Source organism: Pleurodeles waltl, chromosome 4_2 (assembly GCF_031143425.1).
Source record: "Pleurodeles waltl isolate 20211129_DDA chromosome 4_2, aPleWal1.hap1.20221129, whole genome shotgun sequence".
NCBI lineage: Eukaryota > Metazoa > Chordata > Amphibia > Caudata > Salamandridae > Pleurodeles > Pleurodeles waltl.
Window position 1 is genome coordinate 783,558,872 of NC_090443.1, and position 18,912 is coordinate 783,577,783.

The following is an 18,912-nucleotide window of genomic DNA, read 5'->3' on the forward strand; positions in this document are numbered from 1 at the left end:
ATGGGGACATTGAATGACACTGAGACTTTTGAACTTTGAGACTTTGAACTTTTTGTTCCCAGATTTACATACAACGAAACATCAAGGGAATGTTTTGAGGGAAAAGCACTATGTTGAATTGAAAACGAGGTTAAATACAAAGTTACATGTATGATGTAATTTGATGTTTGTGCACACCTACTCCAACAGTGCTTAGTGGATAATAAATTATGGGGTAGTATGGCATATCACCTTTACCAACTATAGCTGTGAAAAACATAGAAAAACATGAACACTCCATTACCTGTTGAATAAGAGTTGTCATTAATAACAATGCAGTATAAAAAGCACAAGGGTAAAGATAATAATAGGAGGAATGGGTTGTCATTATGTGAAGGATAGATCATGAAGTAGTGGACTCACTATGACCCTCATTACAATCCTGGTGGTCAGTGATAAAGCGGCGGTAATACCGCCAACAGGCCGGCGGTAAAAAAAATGGAATTATGACCATGACAGAAACTGCCAACATAGACAGCCATTTTCACACTCTGACCGCCACGAAGGTAGTAAAAAGCACCGCAGCGATAACCTTCCTGGTCCTGGGGAGTCCAAAGCCACAGTCTCTCTAGTGAGTGGGTTTCCCACTGCTTGGTCCTGGGGAGTGCAAAGCCACAGTCTCTCTAGTGGGTGGGTTGCCCACTTCCTGGTCCTGGGGAGTGCAAAGCCACAGTCTTTGGAGTGGATGGCTTCTCCACTGGTTCTGGAGGGGGCTTTGTGCCCAGTGTGCTTCATCCTGCCAAGGAGGGGGTTGAGTGGATGCCTTCTTCCACTGGTTCTGGAGGGGGCTTTGTGTCCAGTGTGCTTCGTCCTGCCAAGGAGGGGGTGAGTGGGTGCCTTCTTCTACTGGTTCTGGACGGGGCTTTGTGCCCAGTGTGCTTCATTCTGGATGGTGCAAGGTCACAGTCTCTCACCTGGGTGTCACACCTACAGGTGTTGCAGGGGCCTGGATGCACTGCAGCCCATGTAGTCACGACTACACACTGCTTGCTGGCGGTGATGGCTGCTCATTGGATGTCAGTCGCGGTGCAGGTGGCGGTGCTGTCAGTGGTGGGGGGAGGCTTCAGCCCTTCCCCTTCAGCCTCGGACGGCTGCCCACTGGAGCTGCTGCTGCTGGCAGTGGTGCTGCAGGCGGTGCAGGTGGCAGTGCTGGTGGCGGGACAGGTGGCAGTGCTGTCAATGGTGGAGGAGGCTCCAGCCCTTCCCCTGCAGCCAAGGACGACAGCTGCAGTGCCAGGGCTGGTGTTTTGTGCCCCTTCCTGCCCTTGGCAGATGGTGGTGCAACCTTGCTTCTGCCCTTGCTGGCTGGTGTTCCCTTCTTGTCCTTGCTAGGTGGCAGCCCCTTCTTGCCCTTGGCAGGTGGTGCAGGCACTGGCTGTGCTGACGGGTACCTCCTTGGAGCCTCTCACACCTGCAGTAGCTGCACAGTGGTCGTGGACTGAGTGGCTGAGGTGCTGGGCTGGGTTCTGGCCACCCTGGCCTGTAGTGAAGGACGGGGGAGGGGTAGGGAATGGGTCAAGGGTGGTGAGGAAAAGCTTCTTTGGGACACTGGGGTGGGAAGAGGGTGAAGGTTTGGGAGTGGAGGAAGAGGGAGTGATTGTAGGAGGTGTCTGCTGTGTTTGGATGCTGTTGTGAGATGGATGGCTATTGGGTCTCTGAGTGCTTGTGCCTCTGTACTTTGGGAGGAGGGGGCACAGACACAGTGGGAGAGGACACTGGGGATGTGTGTATGGATGAGGGGGTGGTGAATGCCAGTGAGGGGCGTGTAGTGATAGGTGTGCTGTGATGGAGGTAGTGGATGAGGATGTAGTGCATGCAGGTATGAGTGGAGACGCTACTGGGAGGGAGGTGGATGAGGAGGAGGAGGGGCACACAGTGGAGGCAGTGGTTGTTGGTGTGTCTGCATGGTGCTTGTGTGAGTGCCTGTGGGATGAAGTGTGGTGCTTGTGTTTGCCTGAGCCACTCCTGTTGTTGATTTGGGTGAATGCAGGTCTGAAGGTGTGCTTGGGATAGGCTGGGGTTGAGGGGATTGGGAGTGGGTAGATAAAGTTGGAGGGGGAGGCTGGAAACAGGGACAATGGCTGCCATCAGTGAGTTGGCCAGAGCTTGGAATGCTCTCTGTTGGGCCGCCACGCCAGAGTGAATGCCCTCCAGGTATGAATTTGTTTGTTGCAAATGCCCTGCTAGAACCTGGATGGCATTCAGTATGGTTGACTGCCCAACAGAGAGGGATCTCAGGAGGTCAAGCAGGGCCCGAGGTGCCTGGGGCGAAGGAGATGTCCACCCTCCTGGCTGAGCGGGCACAGGAAATACTCTGAGGGGCTGCTGGGAGGGCGGTGCTGGTACAGGGGGTGGCAGCTGTACCTGTAGTTGGGGTGGGCACAGAGGTGTCCGCCACCACCAGGGAGCTCCCAACGGAAGAGGAGTCGCTGTCGGTACTGTCCCCTCCTGTCTCCGCTGTGGTGCTCCCCTCACCCTCCGTCCCACTGGTGCCCTCACTGTCGGTGGATTCGCCCTCCAGGCCCATGTAGGATGCAGCTCCCTCCGTCACCTGTGCCTCTGCTCCTCCGCCAGATGATGCTGATGAACACAAGGACAGGGTGACAAAACAAAAAGGGAGGGAAGAGACAGAGGATACACTTGGTCATTGCCAGCAACTACACTACTGTTGGCGTACACAACTCATAGGGAACAGCCCTATGCAATAGCCCATGAACTACCAGTTACAATGCTAGTCACCACCCCATGGAGTACAATGCCTAATGCCATTAGCTGCACACCTGAAACCCACAGAACCCTGCCCAGAAGTAGATGCCCACTAACATTATTGGGGTTGGAGTGCATCTGAGCTCGCCCATCATGGAATTTACCCTGCCATGTTCACCCTGGCCTAGGGGTACCCACAGCCCACATCCCTCACCCAGGTAAAACCTTAATGCACGCAAAGTCATGAATCTGAATCTGTACTCACCCCCTTGTGGCTGCTGTGATGCCTTCAAGCGCCCATCCAACTCCGGATAGGCCACAGCCAGGATGCTGAACATCAGGGGGGCCAGGGTACGACAGGCACCCTTCCTCGTTGGGAGGCCAGCCCCAGCTGGGCCTCCGCCGTCTTCCTTGCTCAGAGGCGCAGGTCCTCCCACTGTTTGCAGCAGTGGGTGCTCTGCCTGTCAAAGACCCCCAGGGTCTGCACCTCCCTGGTAATGGAACAACAAATACCCTTTTTCTGATGGACGCTGACCTGCAGAAAAATATACAGCAGAAAAGGTATTATTCATACCTTCCGGACTGTCATACTCAAGGCCCAACATATCCCTTCCATCCCCTTACGCACATACATTGACCACCATACATGCAGCACTCTGCCCAGGACCCCTCAGCCCCCCCCTACACGAGGCTTACGCACACAGCACTCCATACATTCATGCCCCACGCATCATGCTCACAATGTACTCACTTGTTTGGGCTGGAGGACCATAAAGTAAACGGTACTGGGGTAGGACCCCATCCACCAGTCTCTCCAACTCCTCTGAATGGATGGCAGGGGCCCTTTCCCCAGACACTGGTCGCTTCCAGACACACGTCACAGCAGCACTTGCAGTGTAGGTCCTCTCCTGTTGAAGGTCAGGTAGCAAGTAAGTGAACAGATAGAAAATGGCGGTCACGTCCGTGGTGGTGTGTACCGTCACCACCGGCGTACATTATTATTGGCTCCTGGAACCCGTAGGCCCCAATGATAACCAATGCGGTGTTGCATGGCGGTCGTTGACCGCCGCCCCCAACCGCTCACAACGCCAGCGGAATTACCTAATTTCCACCTGTCCCTCCTCACAGGTCAGGTGGCCGCCATTTCAAGGGGGCACAGGCCATGGCACCTAACTGTGTCACTGCAGACATAGGCACACCAACTGACTTACAAGTTCATATACTGTTTCTGTAAAACAAACATAGCATAGTAATCTGAGTTTATGTTTGAATATGACCTGCTCACTGAGTTTCACCCTAGAGTTCAACCGCTGAGGATGAATATGAGATGGAGACATACCCCCATGTACAGACCCCTGGTGGACTTGGCAACAATTGAGGACAGGCACATTATCCTAACCTACAGACTTGATAGGGCCACAATCACAGAGCTGTGTGCCCAATTTGTGCCAGACCTGATTTCAGCTATCCGACACCCCCACATTTATCCCCCCTCTAGTGCAGGTCCTGTCAGTGCTCCATTTCTTGGCAAGTGGTTCCTTCCAAACAACAGTGGCCATGGCATCAGGGATGTCACAGCCTATGTTCTCAAACTTGCTGACCAGAGTGTTGTCTGCCCTGATGAAACACATGCGCAGCTACATCGTATTCTCCCATGTGGATGATTTGACCACAGTGAAGTCTGACTTCTATGCAATGGGACATATCCCCAGCATCATTCAAATCAGATCAAATCATTTATAAAGCGCGCTACTCACCCGTGAGGGTCTCAAGGTGCTAGGGGGAGGGGGTTACTGCTGCTCGAAGAGCCAGGTCTTGAGTTGCCTCCGGAAAGCGAGGTGGTCCTGGGTGGTCCTGAGGTTGGTGGGGAGGGAATTCCATGTCTTGGTCGCCAGGTAGGAGAAGGATTTCCCACCTGCTGTGGTGCTGCGGATGCGAGGGACGGCGGCGAGTGCGAGGTTGGCGGAGCAAAGTTGACGGGTGGGCGTGTAGAAACTGAGGCGATGGTTGAGGTATTCGGGTCCCTTGTTGTGGAGGGCTTTGTGTGCGTGGGTGAGGAGCCGGAAGGTGATCCTTTTGCTGACGGGAAGCCAGTGCAGGTGTCTCAGGTGGGCGGAGATGTGGCTGTTGCGGGGTATGTCGTGGACGAGGCGGGCGGAGGCATTTTGTATTCGCTGCAGACGTTTCTGGAGTTTAGCGGTGGTTCCTGCGTAGAGGGTGTTTCCGTAGTCCAGGCGGCTCGTGACTAGGGCGTGGGTCACAGTCTTTCTGGTGTTGACGGGGATCCAACGGAAGATCTTTCGTAGCATGCTGAGGGTGAGGAAGCAGGAAGATGATACGGCGTTGACTTGTTTGGTCATGGTGAGAAGTGGGTCCAGGATGAAACCGAGGTTGCGTGCGTGGTCTGAGGGGGTTGGTGCGGTGCCAAGGGCCGTGGGCCACCAGGAGTCGTCCCAGGCGGAAGGGGTGTTTCCGAGGATGAGGACTTCAGTTTTGTCTGAGTTCAGTTTCAGACGGCTGAGTTTCATCCATTCTGCGACGTCTTTCATTCCATCTTGCAGGTTGGTCTTGGCGCTGGTGGGGTCCTTGGTGAGGGAGAGTATCAGCTGTGTGTCGTCGGCGTAGGAGGTGATGTTGATGTTGTGTTTGCGTACGATGTCGGCGAGGGAGCTCATGTAGACATTGAAGAGAGTCGGGCAGAGCGAGGATCCTTGTGGGACACCGCAGATGATTTTTGTGGGGTCTAAGCGGAACGGTGGGAGGTAGACTCTTCAGGGGCGGTTGGAGAGGAAAGAGGTGATCCAGTCCAGGGCCTGTCCTTGGATACCGGTGGAGCGGAGGCAGGCTATTAGGGTTCGGTGGCAGACGGTGTTGAAGGCAGCCGAGAGGTCGAGGAGGATGAGGGCGACTGTTTCTCCATTGTCCATCAGAGTTCTGATGTCATATGTGACTGAGATGAGGGCGGTTTCTGTGCTGTGATTGGCTCGGAATCCGGACTGAGAGGGGTCGAGTAGGTTGTTGTCTTCAAGGAAGTTGGTAAGTTGCTTGTTGACGGTCTTCTCTATGACTTTGGCAGTGAAGGGGAGGAGCGAGATGGGGCGGAAGTTCTTCAGGTCGCTGGGGTCCGCCGTGGGTTTCTTCAGTAGGGCGTTGACTTCTGCGTGTTTCCAGCTCTCGGGGAAGGTGGCAGAGGCAAACGAGCTGTTGATGATGGTCTGGAGATGTGGGGCGATTATGTCGTCGGCTTTGTTGAAGATGAAGTGTGGGCATGGGTCCGAGGGGGCACCGGAATGGATGGAGTTCATGGTAGCTTTGGTCTCTTCCGTGCTGATGTGAGTCCAGGCGTTGAGGGTGATGGCTGGGGTTGTAGGTTCAGTGGTGGTTGGCTGGGTCTGGTGTCCGAAACTGTCGTGTAGGTCGGTGATTTTACGATGGAAGAAGGTGGTGTGGGAGTTGCAGAGGTCTTGTGAGGGCGTGATGGCGCTGGTGTTGGCGTTAGGATTGGAGAGCTCTTTGACAATGTTGAAGAGTTCTTTGCTGTTGTGAGTGTTCTTGTCCAGTCTGTCTGTGAAGGAAGTTCTTTTGGTGGCACGGATCAGTTGGTGGTGTTCGCGGGTTGGGTTTTTGGTGCCATTGATGGTACAGATATTGCCTTTGTCCCACCCTGGAGAAATGAACATGTGTTCAAAAATCAAAACAGCTTTCACTCTCTGAATGTGCAGATGAGGTGTTTGGCAGACCAGTACATCTCCCATGTCAATGCAAAGTATCCTGGTTCTGTGCATGATGCCTTTATCATGAGGAATAGCAGCATCCTATCTATGATGTCTCAACTCCAAAGGCACAGGGTGTGGCTAATAGGTGAGCTCATGGTCCCCGCCCAGTTGATGTAGGTATATGGGTGTGGGCTTGGCCCTAAGGTGTGAGTGTGTGGCTAACAGGTATCCCTTGATATTTACAGGTGACTCTGGTTACCCCAACCTCTCATGGCTATTGACCCCAGTGAGGAATGCCAGGACAAGGGCAGAGGAACGTTACTGTGAGCCACATGGGTGAACAAGGAGGATCATTGTGCACACCCTTCGCCTCTTGAAGGCCAGATTCTGGTGCTTCCATCTGACAGGTCCCTGTACTGCTCACCCAAGAAGGTGTTCCAGATCATCATTGCATGTTGCACAACCTGGGGGGCCCGCGAGAGCCTAGAAAATTAAAAAATATTTACAAATATTGACAAATTAGGTCCCCAGCTTCCAGTAATGACTCAGGTGGGGGTCCCCGGATTCCCATAATGATTCAGTGGGGGTCCCTGGGTTCCATTAATGTTAAAGAGGGGGTCCCCAAAAGGTTGGGAACCACTGGCATAGCATGTTGTACAATAGAGTGCATGAGTATAGACTTGAGTGCAAAATTGGACTGTGGAGTGTACAGAGATCGAGTGTAGTAGAGTCTAGTAGAGTGCCACAGAGTACAGTAGAGTTGTTTAGAGTGCAGTTATATAGAGTGGACAAGAATACACTGGAGTGACGTAGACTAGAATGGCATACATTGGAAAAGTGTTGAGTGGAGTTGTGTAAACTGGTGTGGCATATAGTTGAGTGGCATAGAGTGTAAAAGCGTATAGAGTAGTAGCATACTGTGGAGAATCGTAAACTGTAATAGCATATAGGCCCTCATTACAACCCTGGCGGACGGTGTTAAAGCGGCAGTAAGACCGCCAACAGGCCGCCGGTAAAAAAATTGCAATTACGACCGTGGCGGAAACCGCCAACAAAGACAGCCACTTTAACACTCCAACTGCCACGGCGGTACACACAAACATTGCGGCGGGCACCGCAACAGACAGGCGGGAGACAATGTACCGCCCACACTATTATGACAGGCCAATTCGCCACCTTTTCCGGGGCGGATTCACCGCAGATAAAAACACAGTGGAAACAGGAATTCCGAAGGGAAAACTCTCACCTCTACACACCCCACGAGGAACGAGGACACCATGGAACCGGAACTCCAAATTCTACCTGCGATAGTCTTCCTGCTCCTCTACCAGGAGCACGAACGCCGGCAGCGAAGACCACGGTGAGTACTTCACCTACGACACAGGGGAGGCAAAAAACAGGGACACACACACGCAACACCCCCACCCTCACCCACTACAACACACACACTAATACATGATGATACATTACAGTTACACCCCCCAAGCTCCCCGGAAGAATGCAAAGACAAAAGGAAATGAGTGTAACCATTGTAATATATTAAAATCCAGTACTCAAAAATATATATACACTATAAACAAATATATACACCAATAATACAAGTCCAGGTATTGCACCATTTATAGTCCGTGGACCACTGGGCCCAAAATGCATGGACGAGGCCCACACTCGATACCCGATCAATACAGAGAGAACACTGCAGGGGCATCAGATAGAAATACAACAGGCACCTCAGGGGGAAGGGAAGGAGGGGCACCTCAGCTGGATGAGTGCACAACGCCAGATCCACGAGGGGGCTCATTGCCCACTGTTCAATCTTGGGGAGTAAAAGCCACAGTCTCTCAAGTCTCTCCAGTGGGTGGTTTGCCCACTGCATTATCCTGGGGAGTGCAAAGTCACAGTCTCTCAAGTCTCTACAGTGGGTGGCTTGCCCACTGTTCAATCCTGGGGAGTGCAAAGCCACAGTCTCTCAAGTCTCTCCAGTGGGTGGTTTGCCCACTGTTCAATCCTGGGGAGTGCAAAGCCACAGTCTCTCAAGTCTCTACAGTGGGTGGGTTGCCCACTGTTCAATCCTGGGGAGTGCAAAGCCACAGTCTCTCAAGTCTCTCCAGTGGGTGGTTTGCCCACTGTTCAATCCTGGGGAGTGCAAAGCCACAGTCTCTCAAGTCACTACAGTGGGTGGGTTGCCCACTGTTCAATCCTGGGGAGTGCAAAGCCACAGTCTCACAAGTCTCTACAGTGGGTGGGGTGCCCACTGCCATATCCTGGGGAGTGCAAAGCCACAGTCTCTCAAGTGGATAACAGTCTCCACTGGTTCTGGAGGGGGACTGGTGCCCAGAGTGCTTCATCCTGTGAAGGACAGAGGTAGTGGATGGATCTCTCCACTGGTTCTGGAGGGGGACTGGTGCCCAGAGTGCTTCATCATGTGAAGGACAGAGGTAGTGGATGACAGTCTCCACTGGTTCTGGAGGGGGACTGGTGCCCAGAGTGCTTCATCCTGTGAAGGACAGAGGTAGTGGATGACAGTCTCCACTGGTTCTGGAGGGGGACTGGTGACCAGAGTGCATCTCTCACCCCGTGACAGACCCAGTTGCGTCAGTGCCCCTGCCGCTCATGGGCTAGCGGTGCTTGCGTTGGCGGTGCCCTGTTCATCGGTGCTTGATTTGGCGGTGGCCTGTTCAGCGGTGCTTGAGTTGGCGGTGCCCTGTTCAGCGGTGCTTGAGCTGGCGGTGCCCTGTTCAGCGGTGCTTGAGTTGGCGGTGCCTTGTTCAGTGGTCTATGAGTTGGCAGTGCCCTGTTCAGCTGTGCTTGATTTGGCGGTGCCCTGTTCAACCGTGCTTGAGTTGGCGGTGCTCTGTTCAGCGGTGCTTGATTTGGCGGTGCCCTGTTCAGCGGTGCTTGATTTGGCAGTGCCCTGTTCAGCGGTGCTTGAGTTGGCGGTCCTTCATGGCCCAGCGGTGCTTGTGCTGGTGGTCCTTCATGGCCCAGCGGGGCTTGTGCTGGCGGTCCTTCATGGCCCAGCGGGTTTCTTGTGGTCCTTCCCCACCTTGGGAGGTGTAACAGCTGACTCCACACGGGACCACTGGGAGCGGCTCTGGTGGCTGGAGTCTTCCCCCTCTCCCGCTGGGCACTGGCCAGCTTCTGATGCTTCACAGGGGGCAGACTGGCTGTGCTGTGGCTCCGTGCCACACTAGCTGTCCTGGTGGCCGGTGCACTCCACATACCTGTGACAACAGGCACCACTGGTCCCGTAGATGTTGTGGCTGAGGTGCTACTTCGGGACCTATGAGATGGACGGTGTGGGGGAGGTGTGGGAAAAAGGTCAAGGCTGGACAGGAAAATTCTTTTGGACATACTGGGACGGGTAGCTGGAGGGGGTTTGGGAGTGGAGGAAGAGGTTGTGGTTGTAGGAGGTGTTCATTTGCTGATTTTGGGTGAAGGTGCATGCGCTGGAGGCTGTCGTGAGGTGGATGGCTGTTGGGTAGGTGTGTACCTGCATTTGTGTATCTTGGGAGGGGGCGTCACAGACACACTGGGAGAGGACACAGGGGACGTGTGAATGGTGTGGGGGTGGTGACTGCACATGAGTGGGGTGTGCTGGTGGGTGTGCTGGTGAGGGACGTAGTGGTTGTAGAGGTAGTGCATGCAGGTGTGAGTGGAGATGAGACTGGGAGGGAGGAGGGAGACGAGGAGGAGGGGGACACAGTGGAGGCAGTGGATGTTGGTGTGTCTGCATGTGTGTGTTGCTTGTGTGAGTGCCTGTGGGATGTGTGGTGCTTATGTCTGCCGAAGCTTCCCTTGAATGTTGACGTGTGTGCATGCTGGTCTGAAGGTGTGCTTGAGATCGGCTGGGGCACAGGGGATTGTGTCTGGGTGGAGGAAGTTGGAGGGGGGAGGCTAGAGACAGGGACAATGTCTGCCATCAGTGCTGAGGCCAGAGTCTGAAAAGCTCGCTGAAGGGCCACCTGATCAGAATGAATGCCCTTCAGGAATGCATTTGTTTGTTGCAACTGCCTTTCTACACCCTGGATGGCATTCAAAATGGTAGACTGCCCAACAGTGAGGGACCTGAGGAAGTCAATGGCCTCCTCACTGAGGGCAGCAGGGGCGACTGGGGCAGGGCCTGAGGTGCCTGGGGTGAAGGTGATGCCCACCCTCCTGGGTGAGCGGGCACGGGGTGAAGGCTGAGGGACTGCTGGGAGGGCGGTGCTGGTAGGGGGGTTGCGGCTGTACCTGTAGATGCGGGGGGCACAGATGTTGCCTCCACCACAAGGGAGCTCCCATCAGAGGATGAGTCAGAGTCGCTGGTGCCAGCTCCTGTCCCCGCCGTGGAGCTCCCCTTGCCCTCCGTCCCACTGGTGAACTCCGAGTCCGTAGTCTCACCCTCCAGGGCCATGTGGGATGCAGCTCCCTCATGCTCTGGTGCCACTGCTCCTCCGCCTGATGATGCTAATGCACACAAGAACAGGGAGACCAGAAAAAGGCGGGACGACAGAAGAAAGACATGTTCAGTGCATGCATTACCACTACCGTTGGCGGACACGACAGACACAGAAGCCCCCTGCACTACGCCGCGCTCTTGGGCTCCACTGTTCAATTCCAGGGAAATGGCCTACTAGGCTATGGACGACATCAGCACGCATGGATGACACAGGGGCATGACTAGGTGTACTTGGCACTCTACAGAGGTGGGGTGGGGTGCCACATGGCCTGCCTTACGGAGGGACCTACTAAACTCGCCCTGGCCTAGGGAAACCCACAGCCCAACTCCCCCACCCAGACACCTCCACTGCACGCTAAATCAGCAGGATGATAGTGTACTCACCCCCTTGTGGCTGCTGTGATGCCCTGAAGAACCCATCCAACTCCGGGTATGCCACCGTCAGGATCCTGAACATCAGGGGGGTCATGGTGCGACGGGCACCCCTCCCACGTTGGGAGGCCATCCCCAGCTGAGCCTCCGCCGTCTTCTTGCTCCAGCGGTGAATGTCCTCCCATCTTTTCCGGCAGTGGGTGCTCCGTCTGTGGTAGACCACCAGGGTCCGGACGTCCTTGGCGATGGCACGCCAAATATCTTTTTTCTGGTGGGTGCTGACCTACATGATTTGTACAGGGGGAAGAGAAACTTATTACCAACTGCACCGTCACAGTCATTGGCCCCCACACTTGGCATGTAGCACATGCACGCACCGTTGTTTCATGCACACCGCACTCTACCCCTTCCTTCTTACATCCACCCCTCTCCACACAGGCATAGCCCATACAGCATGCTCTCAGATTACTTACCTGTTTGTCTGGAGGACCGTAGATTAGCGTGTACTGGGGGAGGACCCCATCCACGAGTTTTTCCAACTCCTCCGATATGAAGGCAGTGGCCCTTTCCCCAGACACTCAAGCCATTGTCTCTTCCAGACCGAGGTCACAGCAGCACTTGCAGTGTAGGTCCTCTCCTGTCGAAGATCAGGTATCAAGTGATTGAACAGATAGAAAATGGCGGTCACGTCCGCGGCGGTGCGTACCGTCACCGTCGTAGTACATCGTCATTGGCTCATGGGACCCATAGGGTCCAATGTTAACCAATGCAGCATTGCGCCGCGGTCTTCGACCGCCTACCGCGACGATGTACAACGCCAGCGCAGTTACCTCACACAGGTCAGGCAGCTGCCATTTCAGGGGCCCACATGGCTTCATTTTTAACTGCGTCACACATACCTAGGCCTAGACTCAACACACATAAAGGCCACTTTTTGGATTATGATTGGTGTTCTGTGTAAGCTGTCGGTGCGTGCCTCTGAGTTGTTTGACTCTGTGCTCGCTGTTGTCCTTCATAGGCACCGTCCGCTGGGACATGTGAGGAGATGGTGGCATCCTGCGGTGTGCCGACCGTTGGTGGACCTGTCCACAATGAAGGAAAGACATGTGATCATCACCTACAGGCTTGACCGTGCCACAATCCAGGAACTGTGTACCCAGCTGGAGCCAGACCTGATGTCAGCTATCCGTCATCCCACAGGAATCCCCCCTCAAGTGCAGGTGCTGTCAGTGCTCCATTTCCTTGCAAGTGGGTCATTTCAAACAACAGTGGCCATAGCATCAGGGATGTCCCAGCCTATGTTTTCCAACGTGTTGTCCAGAGTGTTGTCTGCCCTGCTGAAAGACATGCAGAGCTACATCGTTTTCCCTCAGGTGGAGGATTTGCCTACAGTGAAAGGTGATTTCTATGCCCTGGGACATATCCCCAGCATCATAGGTGCCATTGATGGGACCCATGTGGCTTTGGTTCCTCCCGCAGGAGTGAACAGGTAGACAGAAACCGGAAGAGTTATCATTCGATGAATGTACAGATGGTATGTTTGGCCGACCAGTACATCTCCCATGTGAATGCCAAGTTCCCTGGCTCAGTGCATGACGCCTACATCCTGCGGAATAGCAGCATTCCTTATGTGATCGGTCAACTCCAGAGGCACAGTGTGTGGCTATTAGGTGAGCACCTGGAAGTAAGACAGTGGGAATGGTTGTCTGGGTCTGGGGATATCCCTACAGGTTAGTGTGTGTCTAACAGTTGTCCCTCGCCATTTGCAGGTGACTCTGGTTACCCCAACCTGTCATGGCTACTGACCCCAGTGAGGAATCCCAGGACAAGGGCAGAGGAACGCTACAATGAGGCCCATGGGTGAACTAGGAGGGTGATCGAACGGACCTTTGGCCTCCTGAAGGCCAGGTTCAGGTGCCTCCATATGACAGGTGGATCCCTATTCTACTCACCAAAGAAGGTGTGCCAGATCATCGTGGCCTGCTGTATGCTTCACAACTTGGCTTTGCGACGGCAGGTGCCTTTTCTGCAGAAGGATGGGCCAGATGGCGGTGTTGTTGCAGCTGTGGAGCCTGTGGACGGTGAAGACGAGGAAGCAGAAGAAGAAGACATGGACAACAGGGACTCAGTGATCCAGCAATATTTCCAGTGAAACACAGGTAAGAATACAAACCTGCCTACTACATGTACTTAAACACTACTACCTCTCTACTGTCTGTCGTTTTCACCCAGTGTATGGTCACTGAGCTTTCACTTTCCCTCACGATTTCACAGATGTGGGTCCCAATGTGTGACATCTGCTTTGATTCCTCATGGACTACAGCTGTGTGACATAGGTATGTTGACATTACAAATGAAAGAGCTTTTTGCCACAGTAATTGCTAATACACTATTTCAAAATCATAGACTGACTCCAGATTGTTTTGTGCTTTAAGGGTGTTTATTTTAGTGCTCAATATTGGAGGGGGTAGCAAAATGGTGAGGAGTGATGGTGGAGGAATGTCCATGGCAGAGTCCAGTCTATTAGTGTCACAGGTGCATTGCCCAAATGGGCATAGGAAGTGGAGCTGGGGCACTTTAAGGATGGACAGGGTGACAAAGTGGGACAGAAGGATGACATTCAGGGTGGTCTCATTTCTTTGCGGGGTCTTGGCATCGTTCTCTGTCTTTGTCCTGGATCTCAGGGACAGTTTGCGAGGTGGTTCTCCCTCTGCAGGGGGTGGTGTGCTGGTGTGGTGGTCCTGTGGCGGTGCCCTCTGTCCACTAGCGCCGGCGGAGGTGGTGGGCAGTTCATCCTCCAGGATAGTGTCAGGGGCCCCTTGTAGTGCCACAGTGTCCCTCCTGGTGTTGAGTACTTCCTTCAGCACCCCTACAATGGTGCCCAGGGTGGAATTGATGGCTCTGAGTTCCTCCCTGAAACCCAAATACTGTTCCTCCGGCAGGCGCTGGGTCTCCTGAAACTTGGCCAGTACCGTTGCCATCGTCTCCTGGGAGTGGTGGTAGGCTCCCATGATGTTGGAGAGGGCCTCGTGGAGAGTGGGTTCCCTTGGTCTGTCCTCCCCCTGTCGCACAGCAGCCCTCCCAGTTCCCCTGTGTTCCTGGGCCTCCGTACCCTGGACCGTGTGCCCACTACCACTGCCCCAGGTCCCTGTTGTTGTTGAGGTGGTGGGATAGCCTGGGTTCCCTGTAGTGGTGGACACACTGCTGCTTGACGTGTCCTGGGGACGAAGGTATGGGCTCGCTGGGTGGGTGCTGTGCTGGTGTTTCCAGAGGGGGGAAGCTCTGTGGTGGCCTGTGCCAGCGTGAGGGGAACCCACTGTCCCGAGGTCCCCGATAGGCCGGGCTGGTCATCTAGATCCAGTTGGACAGAGGTGCTGTCATCACTGTGGGCCTCTTCTGTTGGTGGTGTGGACATATGTGGACCCTCCTGTCCGGTGAAGTTAGGTAGGGGTCCTGCAGGGGTATAAAAGGATGTTTATTACATCTGGGTGTGCCATGGTGTGCAATGGGTGGGTGACTGTGTACCCCAGTTCTTGCATTCCTGTGTGGGACCTTGTGTGATGATGGTTTAGGGGGGTGTATGGGTATGTGCAGTGGCCATGCTTTAGTGATGGGTGTCCATGCTTTGTTGTTGCATGCAGGGTTTGATGTTAGGATGTGTGGTTTGTGATGTTGGGACATTTGTGAGGAGTTAGAGTGATGGGGGTGAGGGTGGGGGTATGTGCTGGCATGCAGGTAGGGTGGGGGATGTAATAGTTAAGATTTGACTTACCAGAGTCCATTCATCCACCTACTCCTGCGAGGCCCTCAGGATGCAGAATCGCCAAGACCTGCTCCTCCCATGTTGTTAGTTGTGGGGGAGGAGGTGGGGGTCCACCGCCAGTCCGCTGAACAGCAAGGTGGTGTCTTGAGACCACGGAAAGCACCTTCCCCTGTAGGTCATTCCACCTCTTCCTGATGTCCTCCCGATTTCTTGGGTGCTGTCCCACTGCGTTGACCCTATCCACTATTCTTCGCCATTGCTCCATCTTCCTTGCAATGGAGGTGTGCTGCACCTGTGATCCGAATAGCTGTGGCTCTACCCGGACAATTTCCTCCACCATGACCCTGAGCTCCTCCTCCGAGAACCTGGGGTGTCTTTGCCGTGCCATGGGGTGGTGTAGGTGGTGTGTGGGGTGATAAGTGTGCTGATATGTAGTGGTGTGTAGTGTGAGGTGCGTAGAAGTTATGTGGGTGATGGTGTTGTGTGCCTGTGGATGCTAGTATTGTTGATGGTGGTGTCTCTCTCTGGCCTTCTCTCAGTAATTGTGGTTGTAGGGGTTTGTGGGTGATGTGGGTGTGTGTTTTATGTTGTATTGGGTGTGTGGGAGGGGTGTGTGTATGTGTATCAGGTGTGTGTATTTCGATTTGTCCAATGTGGCTGTGTTTTGGAGATGTGTGTGTATTTTGAGCGCGGCGGTGTGTACCGCCAATGGAATACCGCGGTTGAAAGACTGCCACGTGGATGCGTGGGTCGTGATAGTGTGGGCGTATTTCTGTTGGCGTGACAGTGGAGGTTTTGTTTTCGCCAGTTTATCACTGACCTTTGGTGTGGCGGACTTGTGTGGGTGTCTGAATATTGGAGGATTCCGTGTTGTGGGTCATAATAGCTGTGGCGGATTTCCGCGACCGCAGCGGTGTGTTGGCAGTCTTCTGCACAGCGGTAAGTGGCTTTTACCGCCAATGTTGTAATGACCGCCTTAGTCTCTTTTTTGGAGATTTTCTTCACCGGGACGAACCTGCAAATCAGGCTGGGTTGCGGTTGAGGCAAGCTGTCTAGAGTTGCTGCGGCAGGTCGGTCCCTTTATGGAGCTTTTTTTCAAAAGTTCTCCAAACTTCTCCAAACTTCTGGATCTTCTCCCAGATGTTATTTTAAGGTTCTTCTGGGGTCCACAGCTCACCCCAAGGTTCCAGAAACTCTGAGATGATCCTTGGGGGTGTGGACTACAACTCCCAGAATGCACCTGGCACAAACTCCTTTTATGCCACTGGACAGTGGTCAACTGGTTGATTTCTTCAGGAGTTAGTGCAGGGGATGCTGGTTTGCAGTTTTTCACCTGTAGCAAACAGGGAGTCCCTCCTTGAACCAGTTGAAGCAAGGCAAAGTCCTTCTTGTGGTGAAGCCCAAGTGTGCAGCTGGTGCAGTCCTTCTTCTCCTTTGGTTCTTTCTTGTTGGAATCTGATGGGGATCTGAGGTGTGGGTGCAGGTCTGCCAGTTTTATCCTTGCTCCTGGTTCTCCAATCAGGTGCAGGGTCCTTCCCCCTGTGATGACCACTTCCTGGGACGTGTGGCAAAAATCAATCCCAGGAGGCAACATTCCTCAAAAATCCATCCTGGTTGAAAATGATTTTTGGAGGTTACATCTGGCTGAGCCCACCCACTGGTGTGGCTAAAAATCATAAACACACCCCTCTCCTGCCCTCTCCTAATCCAATTAAGGGGGCACCTAGTTGTCTGGAGTTGCAGGATGTGGGGGTTTTGCTGGGTTGTTCCAAATGTCCATCTCTGCCTTTGAAGACCAGTCTGGCAGCCCTCCCCCTTCCTGCCTCACCATCTGCTGAGGGGAGTTCTCCTCCCACAGGCACATCTCTTTGTGTGAAGCAAGGCCACTCCACACCTCAGAAAGGCAGCCTGGCCAGGCTGCCAGAGGCTGGCCAATCAGAGCACAACAGCAAAAACACTGCAGGGCTGAAGTTGGCAACGTTTTAGGTAAAGTGTAAAGCTCTTTACCTGAACAAGTTATATTAAATCCCACAACTGGAAGTTGTGGGATTTATTATAACAATTAATTTGATGCCAAACTCTTGGTGTCAGTCATTTAATGGGAATTTTAAAATTAAAATACATTCTCCCCATACTAGCCTATGAAGGCCATTCACTACAATGAGGGAAAAACAAATTTGGCTGTTTTACCTCACCAGGGCTTATAAAACTATTTTTATAAGGTCCCTGCTTATAGTTACATGGCACCCAGCCCTAGGGGCACATAGGGCAAACCATAGGGGTGACCTTATATGTAAAAATAAGGTAGTTTAAGACTTTGGAACTACTTTTAATTCCAAAGTCGAATTTGCACATAACTTTAATTTAGAAGCAGCCAGTAAGGCAGGCCTGCCTTTAAAATGACACTGGGCACTTCAGCAGTGCACCTATGGGTGCACTACCTATGCTGTGGTCCCTAAGCCTACATGCCCTACCTTATACTAGGGAAGCATAGGTAGGTTAACTTAGCCAATTATAATTAGCCTAATTTGCATATCCACTTTACACAGAGCACTGGCCCTGGGACTGGTAAGCAGTACCCAGGGCACAGCCAAGAGTCAGTAACCACCAGTACCTGTCCAAAAAGTGTGGGGGTGACCAGGGCAAAAAGGAGGACTTTCCTACACTCACACACATCATGTAAATGTACTGCAGGTGCAAACATTTTTCCATTATTATCCTAGATACCATGACAGCTGAAGAGACGAGGACCTTTGGAATGTGCTATGAAAGATACCAACACATAAAGAATGTCTCATAGGCCTATGGCAAGATGAACAAGTTCCATGAGTGTGTCAAAGCAGCAAGGCCCTGAAACGTCCCTTGACCCAGAACACCTTCGATGGCAACATCTGCCACAAGCTGGGACACAACAGAACCAAGCCTGCGACAGGCATCCCAAGCCCAGATACCACTGGTTACACCTGTAGCTTCATAGCCAAGAACTACATGAGCCAGAAGGCCCGGAAGAAAAAGGGTTTCCATCTTGAAATACACAATTAAATTATCCAAGAACTCAGTAAGGTGAACAAAGAACCTGACGACATTGGGGAAAGAGAAGGCCAGCTTATGGTAGATAACGCAGAACATGGAGGGGGCCATGAAGCCGCTCTCACAACTTTTAATGATCAATGTTTTCTAGTTTAATTTTAATTTTGTATTTTAATATAGCGATAGTGAATAGGATAGGTTTAGATTAGTTAGATTTTAGATTTTGATAGTGTTTTTAGGTATGTTTTTATATATTTTTCTATATTTATAATGTTAGTGGGTGGAGGGTTGATGTTTAGGCTTTGTTAAAAAAATAATGGCAATATCTATCTATATATATATATAAATATATATATATATATATATATATATATATTTCCATATGTTGTCCTAAAATAATGATGCACTCCAAATCCAGGTTTTAACCATTTAATTCAGGTATAATTTGGATGATTGTGTAACAACATATTACAGAATCCAGGCTGTGGTGGGGCACACATTAGTGCATGCCATTAACATGCCACTAACACACACACCTTGCACTATTCTTCACATAGGCACCTGTTGTTAGCTGGTTACAAGTCATGAATGTGGCTCCCACCTTCCTTGAGCTCCTCAATGATCCTTGGCTTTGAGTGCTTGTTAAGTGTAGCAATACATGCATGTAACTTTGTGCAACTACTTGCAATGTTTTGAAAACATATCTGCCATTTCATCTTTGCCTGGGGAGGTGTTGTTTTGCTCCAGGGTTTGTGATCTTGCCCCAAATCAGTAGTATGTGTGTATATTGTACATTTGATGTTATGTGTGGTTACACTGACACTCAATACATGTGAGCCCTCTCA